Below are 12,829 nucleotides of genomic sequence, written 5' to 3'. Positions count from 1 at the left end.
GGGCATTTTAAAGTCTGGTGAATTTGAAGAAAATTCTGAAAAAGAAGTAACTTTGATTACAGCTTAACATATTTTATAGCACTCTTAGATAAACGGATAAGGACAGTGAGAAATGTTGGCAGTTTTATTGCAAGAACATGTAGCATTTTTGATTGGAAGTGTCACATAAATGGATTAGATGCTACCAATATAAAAAAATCTCTCATTAACTTGGGACCACAGACAGCAGAGAATGACCTCCACTCAAGCAGTCATTGTTTTGCAAGTCTAAGGGCTCCTATCACCACATTGTGCCAGACTTTTCAACAAGCAACGGCCATATATCTAATTTTCTTGGAGCACCTTCACTACACTGAATGCAACGGCTCAGAAGAAGGCCAACCATTACCTTCCCCGGGCAACCAGGGATGGGCAATAAATGATGGACCATGAATTAATATACTTTTTCAAATAAAATCCTGAAGCTCTGGAGCAGAAATATATTTTATTGTCATATCTTATATGCTCATATTTCCTTGCACCTTACACAACACATGGCATTGGATTCTTCTTCCCTAGGTAGGTTAACAGTCGAGCAGCAGGAAGGATTTTCAGATTTTCAAAGGCATATGAGAAGGCAATGCTAGTCAGAAGTGTTAGATCCTAGGTTGCTGAGGGCAGGAAAGTCCAATAGAAGAAGTGCACCTTCCACCACACCAAAAAGTGCCGCACAATGTAGAAAGAGGTTCAATAACCTCTCAAGAGTAGCCAAACTAAGTTAGGACAATCTTGCTAATCCACAGACTCTGTTATTGACAGTGCCTTCATGCACTTCCTTACCTATCATACTCTTTCTCTGTCACCACTTGGCGACAGGAAAACTCACAACACAGGGTAATTACAACTGGTGAGGAACGTCAAGACAGAAAACTCTGAGTCTGCAGGGTGAGGAAGCTCTGCAAATAATATGAAGACAAACAGGAGAGGTTGTGGGCAAGGGCAAAGTTGGAGGCAAGGTCAGTAAAGGCAGAGCAAAGCTCAGCATAAATACTGTCAGCTTCATGTGCATAATCAACTTGATGCAATGCCCATAAAGTCAATGCTATTTCTTCAATGGCTAATGCCACTGTGTGCACAGCTAAACAAGGTCCTCTTGAGGATGACTTGTAGAAAGAGGCCAGCCATTCTAATGACCACCCAGGTGCATCCAGGGACACAGCCACTGGAACTTCCATTATGTAATTCCTGTCACTTCATCACCAACTTTGGTGTGGACATTCACTTACTCCAACAGCAGCACAAGGACAGAACACCTTGGGAATCAGTTCTCAGGAGCACAGCTTTCAGTAAGCAGCATCATCTGCATGTGTAGGCAGTGTAGATGGTTTCCATGCTTATAGTTGAGATGATGAAAAATCCACTTGTCACATCTAAAACATATTGCAGGCCTCTCTTTCTCTGCTTCCTTCTCACCCCCTCCCCCCTTCCCTCTCTCCATCCTCCTTCCCTCTGTTGGCTTGTGTCTCTGTCCTTCCCCTTTGAGTGCATCTCCTCAGTCTCTCCTGTCTTTAGTTACCTTCTGTCAGTCTGTCTCTCATTTCAATCCCTTCTGTAAGTGCCTGTCTTTCCTTCCTTTGTCTTTTTAACCTCCTTGCCTCTCACCTTTTCCTCTTCTTATAGTTCTCTCAATATTTCTTTCCTGTCTCCTTTCTGGTTTGCTTTTTCACTTCTTTTCTGCTTTTCTTGTGCTTAGACTCCTTTTACAGTTTGTTAATGGCCTCTCTCCTTTCCTGTTTTGCTTGTACTGTCTCCTCCCTTATTTGGATTTCTTTTTCTCCTTTCCTGGTTGGCTTGTGTGCCCAGTCGCTCTTTTTCTCTTAATCCTTCTTTGCCACCCCCACCCTCTGCCCCCATCTACTTTTTTGGTTTCCATTCTTCCTTAATTTTTACTCTTTCATTTTTAACTTTGTTTTTCTCTCTCCTGTACTGTTTTGCAAGCTCTCTCTTTTCTGGTCCATTTTCTTTTGATTTGCATTCTGTCCTTTTTCCATTGGTTTGGGTTCTCCTCATCTGCCTCTTTCTTTCCTCTTCATAAAAACATAGAAATTTCGAGTTCAGAAGGAACCTATTAAGTCAATTGTATCAGCTCTTTATTAGAGCAATCCAAAAGTAATAACATTGCCCTGCTCTTTCCCCTTATCCATTCCTTGCTTCAAATATTTATCCAATTTTGCCTTAAACGATGCTCCCTGTGGCAAAACCTTCCATGCTCCTACATGCGGCACATGGCGCAGTGGTTAACACCACAGCCTCACAGCTCCAGCAACCCAGGTTCGATTCTGGGTATTGTCTGTGCGGAGTTTGCAAGTTCTCCCTGTGACCGCGTGGGTTTTTGCTGGGTGCTCCGGTTTCCTCCCACAGCCAAAGACTTGCAGGTTGATAGGTAAATTGGCCATTATAAATTGCCCTTAGTATAGGTAGGTGGTAGGGGAATTTAGGGAAGGTGGGGATGTGAGAGGGTAATGGGATTAATGTAGGATTAGTATAAATGGGTGGTTGATGGTCGGCACAGACTCGGTGGGTTGAAGGGCCTGTTTCAGTGCTGTATCTCTAAATAAATAAAATAACCTTATGCATGAAGAAATTTTGCCTGTTATCTCTTCATTTAGTGATAATTTTAAAGTGTTGACCAACTGAATCTCAACAAAAGGCAATAATCTTTCCCATTTCATCCTCTACCTAAATCCTTCACAATTTTAAAAACATCAATGAATTAGAACATAGAACATAGAACAGTACAGCACAGTACAGGCCCTTCAGCCCACGATGTTGTGCCGACCCTTTACCTACTCTAAGATCAAACTACCTACATACCCTTCATTCTACTATCATCCATGTACCTATCCAAGAGTCGCTTAAATGTCCCTAATGTATCTGCTTCTACTACCACCGCTGGCAGTGCATTCCACGTACCCACCACTCTCTGTGTAAAGAACCTACCTCTGACATCTCCCCTAAACCTTCCTCCAATCACCTTAAAATTATGCCCCCTAGTGATAGCCCTTTCCACCCTGGGAAAAAGTCTCTGGCTATCCACTCTATCTATACCTCATCATCTTGTACACCTCTATCAAGTCACCTCTCATCCTTCTTCGCTCCAATGAGAAAAGCCCTAGCTCCCTCAACCTTTCTTCATAAGACATGCCCTCCAGTCCAGGCAGCATCCTGGTAAATCTCCTCTGCACCCTCTCTAAAGCTTCCACATCCTTCCTATAATGAGGCGACCAGAACTGAACACAATATTCCAAGTGTGGTCTAACCAGGGTTTTATAGAGCTGCAGCATAACCTCGCGGCTCTTAAACTCAATCCCCCTGTTAATGAAAGCCAACACCCCATACGCCTTCTTAACAACCCTATCAACTTGGGTGGCAACTTTGAGGGATCTGTGGACGTGGACCCCAAGATCCCTCTGTTCCTCCACACTACCAAGAATCCTGTCTTTAAGCCTGTATTCTGCATTCAAATTCGACCTTCCAAAATGAATCACTTCACAATTTTCCAGGTTGAACTCCATCTGCCACTTCTCAGCCCAGCTCTGCATCCTGTCAATGTCCCGTTGCAACCTACAACAGCCCTCCACACAATCCACAACTCCAGCAACCTTCGTGTCATCGGCAAACTTACTAACCCAGCCTTCCACTTCCTCATCCAAGTCATTTATAAAAATCACAAAGAGCTGAGGTCTCAGAACAGATCCCTGCGGAACACCACTGGTCACCGAGCTCCAGGCTGAATACTTTCCATCTACTACCACCCTCTGTCTTCTATGGGCCAGCCAATTCTGTATCCAGACAGTCAAATTTCCCTGTATCCCATGCCTCCTTACTTTCTGAATGAGCCTACCATGGGGAATCTTATCAAACGCCTTGCTAAAATCCATATACACCACATCCACTGCTCTTCCTTCATCAATGTGTTTTGTCACATCCTCAAAGAATTCAATAAGGCTTGTGAGACATGACCTGCCCCTCACAAAGCCATGCTGACTATCTCTAATCAATCTATGCTTTTCCAAATAATCATAAATCCTGTCTCTCAGAATCCTCTCCAATAGTTTGCCCACCACCAACGTAAGACTGACTGGTCTGTAATTCCCAGGGTTATCCCTATTCCCTTTCTTGAACAAGGGAATAACATTTGCCACCCTCCAATCATCTGGTACTACTCCAGTGGACAGTGAGGACGCAAAGATCATCGCCAAAGGCGCGGCAATCTCTTCCCTCGCTTCCCGTAAAACCTTGGGTATATCCCGTCTGGCCCCGGGGACTTATCTATCCTCATGTCTTTCAAAATTTCCAGCACATCCTCCTTCTTAACATCAACCTGTTCGAGCATATCATTCTGCTCTTAAACTTCTCTGCACCGGCATTCAAATTATATCTTCATGGGCTCAACCCTCCCTATCTCTGCAACCTACTCCAACACTACAACAGAGACAAGTGGTCAGTTCATTTGTCTTCAGCCTCTTGTGTACCTCCCCCTCCCTTTTGACTGACCATGTTTTCAGCTATCTAGGCCCCATTTTGGAATTGCCCTTCCGCTTCTCTTCGTCCCTTTCTTCTTTGCAGACACTCATTAAAATTAAACTCTCTGACCAGGCATTTAGTCACTCCTACATTAAAGGTGCTGTATAAATGCAAGTTGACACTGTTCTTCTTCATGGTGATTCTTTTTCTGGTGTCATTCAACAAATCTCTAAATTTATTCAAGTTCACAACTTATCATGGTAGGATTTTAGCTCATGAATTCTGTGTTGTTCATCCAGCACGAGAACCATTAGATAACTGAACCCACCGGTAAAATCAGGCACATTATCCGTATCTGGTTGGAAAGAGGATTGGAGCCAGAAGAGGCCAAACAGTTAAGCTTTTACCACTTTTAAAAGTTTTCTTACCTCTCCCCTGCTGCAGACTCATGCCTGCTTCCCAATTGTAAGATCCCCATGGGATGGTCCTGACTGCTTATCTTTCCATCTCATCTCAGCAAGCAACCTCCAGACCGTGCAATTTTCCACCACTTTCCACAGGCTTTCCAGCCATAATGGTGAGAAGTAGCCTGGCCGATTCCAAATGGCGCCCTGGTGTTAAGATACCTTTGGCCTCATTTCTGGATCACAGGGTGAATTTCTAACTCCACTGCTACTCATCCGTCATGGCAGGAGGAAAACAGTCAGGTCTCGCCCCAGCCTGAGACCTGGGTGATGTTAACTATAGCTACATTGCAATGATTTCATCAGGAATCACTACTTGGCCCACAGGTGGCACAAGGATTTTAGGCGGTAGGATGTCATCATGAGAGAGCCAAAGGAATGGCTCACAGCATTGTTTAAGAGTCAGAGGCAGTTTTGAGGCGATTGTGCTTGGTAAGTGGGAGGGAAGCCCGGGGAAAGGGGAAGCATAAGATTTCCTCCTGGCCCACAAGGAAACCATCGAAAAATTTAAAAAGCAAAACTTACCTGCGCCTCTACTTGACATAATGCTGCCTGCCACCTGATTTCACCCGCGGGCCAGGTATTGAATGCCACTGCTGAGAGCCGCAGTTAAGAATAATGTCGTTGGATCCCAACATTGAAATATCCATGAGTCCTGCCTGCCTGTGGCGGGCAACCCTGACATTGCCAGATCTGGCCGTTAAAATGATTCTAAACATCAGGAATGTGGCCACCACTATTTTATTAACCATTTACCCTGTTCCTGTTGGTTGGCAGGGTTAAAATTTAGACTTTGTGGCCTAAAGGAACTCAACTGTATTTTACCATCAAAATATTACATTATACATTGCAACCTATAAAAATCCTGTCTTTATGATACACCATAGCATCCTACTCACCATAGGAGATCCACTAGTACCTGTATAAAATCATTGCATTTAATAGGCTGGATTTTACCGTAGGCAGACGGGACTTCGCCACCTACATAAAAGTCGGTGGCGAACCCGCTTCCGCCTAGCCCGGGGATCTGACCTGCATTTTATGGGTCCCCGGGCTTTAATTGTCCTGAAGCTGGACTCCACCTGCTTGAGGGAGGAGGTCCCACCTCACTGTGACTCTTAGACCCAGCAGCGCCACCAGGAGCAGTGGCCACTGCTGGGACTGCATCCCAGCCGATGCTATGGAGCCAGGGCTTCAGGTAAGTTGGGCTTGCCTTGCTGGGGGGGTGGAGGGTGATCGATCATGGCAGCAAGGCAAGGGTAGTCGTTTGTGGTGGGGGGTGGTGGGGGGGGCACCTTGGGGCCTGGGGGTGGGTTGGGAGGCAGGGGTGGCCCTCAATCGGGCACCCTGTGCCCGACTGCCATGGCACCCCCCTGGCTTGCAGAAAGGCCAGCAGCTATTGCTGGGCGACCTTTCATATCCCCAGCATGCCCGCTTGCCAGGGGTAAAATACTCATGGAGGCGGGCGAGGTCCCTTAAGTGGCCGTTGTGGCCACTTAAGGGCCTTGATTGGTCTCGAGCGGGCGGGCCATTTGCCCCCTGCCCGACCGCTGTAAAGTTGACCGGAGGCGGGAGCGGGGCGGGAAGGCCTCCCGGAGTCTCCCGCTCAATTTTATGCCACGTCACCATCCAAACCACTGGGGTGGCGTAAAAGTTAGCCCAATACGTGTTTGTATCCTTCTCGCTTCAGATACTGCACATGTACATGTCTGTGTCATACTTAAGAAATCTATTGACAATTAACCAGCATGATCGCTAATTTACTTGAACATGTATTGAGTCCAATCAGCCTCTCATTGGATGTTGATCTGTAGACTTCTGAGCTGCCAGTCAAATACTGCTTAACTCCTCTTCAAAAAGAGAAAGGCAAAAAAGACAGTCCCAGTTGTTAAATCATTGACTTATTGACTGAGGAAATTAAAACTATTCTTATTGGAAAATAGAGTAAGAGAGATAATTTTTTTTGAAGTAATAAGGAATAGTAAGTTGGATTTTGATAGTAAAGCCAAGAAAGAAGAACTGCAGGACATGGCTATAAATTGAAGGAGGCACAAGCTAAATAAAGCTTAAGATGCATCTACTTCAATTTAAGATTCATTAATTTGTGGAAAGAATCTGACAGTAAAATAGATCCTGTTGAAATGCTCAAAAGAAAATTGAATTAATTCCTGATTCAGCAGAGGAATATGGATTCTTGAGCAAAAAAAAATTCATACTGGTCAGATCAGGTCCTTAGAAAGAATCCAGATCACTGAGTAAAGTGGATAGATCGAAACCTTTACTCATGCTGACCTTTTTATGTTCTTACATTGGATCCTCTGTGGAACTGCACATGAGTTAATAGATACAGTATAAGTTTAATATCTGTGACATGTAGAAATGCACAGAAATCAGAAGTAACAATCAGGTCTAGGATTTAGAAAAATGTTGTGTGCCATGATGGATTTAGAGACAATAAAATAAATGCTGAAATAAATTTGATTGGTTCCTGGGAAATTCAAGCCTGTTAGAAAAGCATGACAGATCTTTTCTTTATGCATTAGAGACATTTAAAATGTAATGTTTCTCATATGCAAAACTTCTGTGATATTATAGATGTTGTCTACCAGCTGTAAGGTTCCTGTGTGAAATGTAAATGGAACAGTCTCAATTTATTTCCTACTGGGTGCTGGCCCACAATGCAAAACTATCCATAATTCGGTGCAACGTTGTCATTCTTACTTAGATAGGCAACAAGATTGATTAATGTGGGAAATAGATATTACCCTCATTCAATTGATAGCGCAGGCACTTTTGAGGAGCATAGATGGAGTTTAATCATACAGTAATAGCAGAGAAAAAGGCCATTTGCCCAATCAAATCTATACTGGTGGTTCACACATGGCCTACCTAATCTGAATGGCATCTCCTTCTTGCTCCGATATCTCTATAGTTCCATTGCTCAACAGACTACACCATACCCTCACTTGTGGGTGCTTACTGTTGATAACGGGTAGAATAACCTCCAGCACCAACATCTCTCTCCTCAGTGAGCAAGAACATAACAAAAATGTGTAAAATTAAATAATTAACTAAAAAGTAGGACTCTTGCAAAAAGATATCACAAGTACTGCCTCTTTGTGATTGTGCTAGGATGAGGCCAAAGAGCCACCACAATCTCAAGCATGGTGACTCACTTAAATAGCCAGGGTGGCCCGCGCCCCTCTCCACAATCTCGTAGGAAAGGGGGGAGGTGTTGGGGATAACTGAGGAGTGAACCAGGGTGTCGTGGAGGGAGCGGTCCCTTCAGAATGCTGAAAGGGGCGAGAAAAATGTGTTTCATGGTGGCATCATATTGGAGTCGGCAGAAATGGTGGAGGATGATCCTTTGATAACAAAGGCTGGTGGGGTGGAAGGTGAGGACAAGGGGAACCCTATTGCAGTTCTGGAAGGGAGGGGAAGGGGTGAGAGCAGAAGTGCGTGAAATAGATCGGACATGGTTGAGGGCCTTGTCCACCATGGTGGAGGGAAACATTGGTTGAGGAAAAAGGAAGACATATCAGAAGGGCTAGTGTGGAAGGTTGCATCATCCGAACAGATGCAACAGAGACAGAGAAACTTTGAGAATGGAATAGAGTCCTTACTGGAAGCAGGGTGTGAGGAAGTGCAGTCCAGGTAGCTGTAGGAATCCATGGGCTTATAGTGAATATTGGTTAATAGCCTATCCCCAGAAATGGAGATGGGAAGTTGAGGAAGGGAAAGGAAGAATCACAGATGAACCATGTGAAGGTGAGATTTTGGTGGGAATTGGAAACAAAGTCAATGAAATTTTCCACTTCAGGGAGAGAGCAGGAAATGACACCAATACAGTCATCAATGTACCAGAAGCAGAGGTGAGGGAAGGGGCCTGAGTAGGACTGGAACAAGGAATGTTCCATATATCCCACAAAAAGGCAGGCATGGCTAGGATCCATGCAGCTACCCATAGCAATACCTTTTATTTGGAGGAAGCCAGTGGAGTTGAGGGAGAAGTTGTTCAATGAGAGAACAAGTTCAGCCAGGTGGAGGAAGGTGGTGGTGGATGGGGATTAGTTGGGCCTCTGTTCTAGGAAGAGGCGGAGAGTTCTCAGACCATCCTGGTGAGGGATGGAGGTGTAGAGGGTTTGGAGATCCATGCTGAATAGGAGGCAGTAAGGACCAGGAAACTGGAAACTGTTGAAGTGGTGGAGAGCATTGGAAGTGTCATGGATATAGGTGGGAAGAGACTAGGCAAAGGGAGTAAAAATAGATTCGATATAGGAAGAAATCAGTTCTGTGGGGCAGGAACAGGTAGAAACAATGGGTCTACCAGGGCAGTCTTCTTTATGGATTTTTATGGTAGGAGGAAGTGTCGGAGAGTTGGCATTCGGTAGAGGTCGGTACGCCAGACTGCAATGGCAACACACTTGTCAGCAGGTTTGATGATGACGTTAGTGTTGATTCAACAGAGTTCGCCATTTCAATTCTTTATCCTGGGTGCAGAAGCTCAACGGGAGAGGATATTTTGCTTCTCTATGGTTCAAAGGGCTATGGACTGTACCCACGTTGTCATCAGAGCACGATCAGTTGAGAAAGTGGCATATATTAACATTATGGCCTTTAATGTTCAGCTGGTCTGTGACAGTGATCCTGTCACTGTGCATTATCCTAGCAGCTATCATGTTGCATTCATCAGGACACAGTCATCTGTTTTATTGCAGACCAGTGACAAGTATCCGGATCGTTTCTGGGAAATAAAGGATATTCTCTTCAAACTTGGCTCAGAGACCTCACTGTGAGGCTGAGGAGAGTGAGACCCATTTGGACATCAGTCATAATAGAGGATGTGGTTGAGATCCTGAGGGCACAATTCCACTGTTTGGTTAGGGCTGGTGGTTCTCAACAATAATCTGCAGCAAACATTTTCCATATTGTCATTGTTCGAGGCATCTTACCTAATTATGCTCTAGAGAGAGGGGTGCAGCTGCAGAAGGATAATGAATTACTTTGAGCAAGGGAGGAGGATCTTAATAGAGCAAGACAGCAACAGCATGCGGATGGATCAAATGGTTATCCTATGTCCCTCATCGTCATTTCAAAATTAATTCTCTCTCACTTCCAACACATACACAGTAGTCATATGCACACCAATGACCAACATCCTCATTAATGCAACTAGAGTAAAAACAAATAAATAAATATCAAGGAAATGTATTGCTTTATATTAAACATAAGACAAATATTGTAGTCAATCAGCCTCACAGTGCTTCTTTTTTATGCTTCTACATGGTCTAGTCATTGTACCAAACTGCGAGTTTCGTCTAATTGCCACCTGAGTCCAAAGTGCAGAGTTGATTGGCTGCTGCCTGTCATTTTGAGCCTCATGGGATTGAAATGTCTTCTGTCTTGAGAAGGACTAGCTGCACCTTCAGTGCTGATATATGGGCAACCTCTTCCTACTATTACACACAAAGATGTTCAGACAACTCCTCCATATCACAGTTCTTCTTCCCCCTCCCCTTTAACTTGCTCAAAACCTATTGCATTTCTAACCTTTGCCAGTTCTGATGAAAGGTCATCGACCTGAAACATTAACTATGTTTTTCTATCCACACCTGACCTGCTGGCATAACGATTCTGTGGAAAAACACTGGATCCTGGGAAGACCTGCCTGCCAAGCCACTAGTACTGAGCATATTCTACAAAGGGCTTGAATGGCAGAAAGGCAAACTGAATTGTGTCTATCACAACCATAAGTCTCCTAATGAGGCTTCCTTTGAAATGAATACCTAGGCCCTCCATGGTAGCAGTATGAGATGCCACAAGGGAAGCTGACAGTGCTCCAGAGGTCCTAAGTTATAGGGGTGGCCTCTACAAGTTTTCCTAGAGCTACCACATTTACCAAGGAATGCTGCAGTGAAGAGAAGCCCTCTCTAACGGTGATGCACATGCTGGAATTGGGCGATTCTAACTGAGCAGTAAGATGCAGCACAATGCAATAGTCTGCAGTGCCTGTATATGGGTGTGACGCTCTTTATCATCCTTCATTTGAAAACAGGACCCATATGGTTTGAGTCCTGAAGCTCTTCAACCAAGGCTCAATGTCTCTTGACACTCCAATTTGAAATGCCATTTTCCTTTTGTGTCTTGTCCTACGCTCTTCCTTCCTTAATGCACCCAATTGCTGCACTGGCACTGAGAATTGATGGTGTGTGCAAAGCACCAGCCAAAGTGGGTTGACTGGTCTTCTTCCATTGCATTGGGCATAATTGGCTGGGAATTGGCTATACGGAGCACAGAGATTAGTATGTGATCATAGAATAGACAAGGATAGCATACAATAGTATTCGGCTTATGGAAGGAAACTTTTCCTCTTAATGTCTCAGATGAAAAATAGCATTTAGATGTAAATATGTAGGTGTCATCTACCATGTACTTTGCTATCTCTAATGCCTTCTGCCATCAGCCAAGCCATGCTGGTGAGATCCTTCTCCTCATAGAGGGTCAACTCTTAAAGATTAGCAATGCCTCCTCCTGTGAATTGTCTTGTCTGACATTATCTGACATCTTATCTTACAACATAAATGCAGACAAAACTAAATGGGGAATTGAGAAGCAAAGTGAGAGATGGCATGTCAAACTGAAAGGCTCTTGATATACGAAGAGGGATGACACTGAAAGTTTCTGTCGGTATCATGAGTTGTTGTTACAGCAGTCTCTTACAGGGATACTGAAAAACTGAGATGAGCCTGGGTACTTCACTCTGTCTGAACTGGCAGCATGGCAAACAGAGTGACAATGGCTGTGCCAAAAGGACAACAGCACCACAGATTGTGCTGAAAAAAATGGCTGGTTTAGCAAGACTGGAGGTTTCCTGGAACTGCTGAGAGTCTAATGACCAAACACTATTCAATTGCGATATGTATTCACTCTCACTTAGCCCTTCCCTATTTTAATGAATAAGCATTTCAGATCAGTAGATTATAACATTTCAGGTTATAAATTCTCACATATGCAATGCACAACACACATTTATCTGCCAATGTACTTTGAGACCACACTGCATGTTTGAACTTCCTAGGCACTGCAAGCATGTATAAAGCTTTCACAAAATGTGAAACATGCCAGTGAATCACAAGTGTTGGTAATGTTGATGATCTAAATTATATAATAGCAGAGTTAGCTTTTATTTCCTAGGATTAATGATTCAGAAGGTTGGCTGTTAAAAATACATAAAAATAAATCTTTTCTCAAACTTGTTTGGAGAAATACATGAAAATCAAGATCAACTTATTGAATGGATCCTATTCATGTCTACATAAGTTGGCTGAGTGTCAGGAAACAGAGAGCAGTTATTTTTCAGACTGGAGGAAGGTATATAATGGGGTTCCCCAGAGGTCAGTACTAGGACTTTTGCTTTTCTTGATCTATATTAACGTCCTTGATTTGGGTGTGCAGGGCAGAATTTCAAAGTTTGCAGATGACAAAAAACTTGGAAGTATTGTGAACCATGAGGATAGTGATAGACTTCAAGAGGACATAGGCTGGTAGAATGGGTGGACACGTAACAGATGAAATTTAATGCAGAGAAGTGTGAAGTGATACATTTTGGGTGGAATAATGAGAAGAAGTAATATAAAATACAGGATACAATTCTAAAGGAAGTACAGCAGCAGAAGGTCCTGGGGGCATATGTGCACTGATTGTTGAAGGTGGCAGGACAGTTGAAAAAGTAATTAATAAGGCATACATAATTCTGGGTTTTATAAATAGAGGCATAGAGTACAAAAGTAAGGAAGGTATGGTTAACCTTTATAAAACACTGGTTCGGCCTCAAGTGGAGTATTTTGTCCAATTCTAGG

Source organism: Heterodontus francisci, chromosome 12, assembly GCF_036365525.1.
Source record: "Heterodontus francisci isolate sHetFra1 chromosome 12, sHetFra1.hap1, whole genome shotgun sequence".
Classification (NCBI taxonomy): domain Eukaryota; kingdom Metazoa; phylum Chordata; class Chondrichthyes; order Heterodontiformes; family Heterodontidae; genus Heterodontus; species Heterodontus francisci.
The sequence above is the reverse complement of the archived record's forward strand: the minus strand, read 5'-3'. Positions refer to the sequence as shown.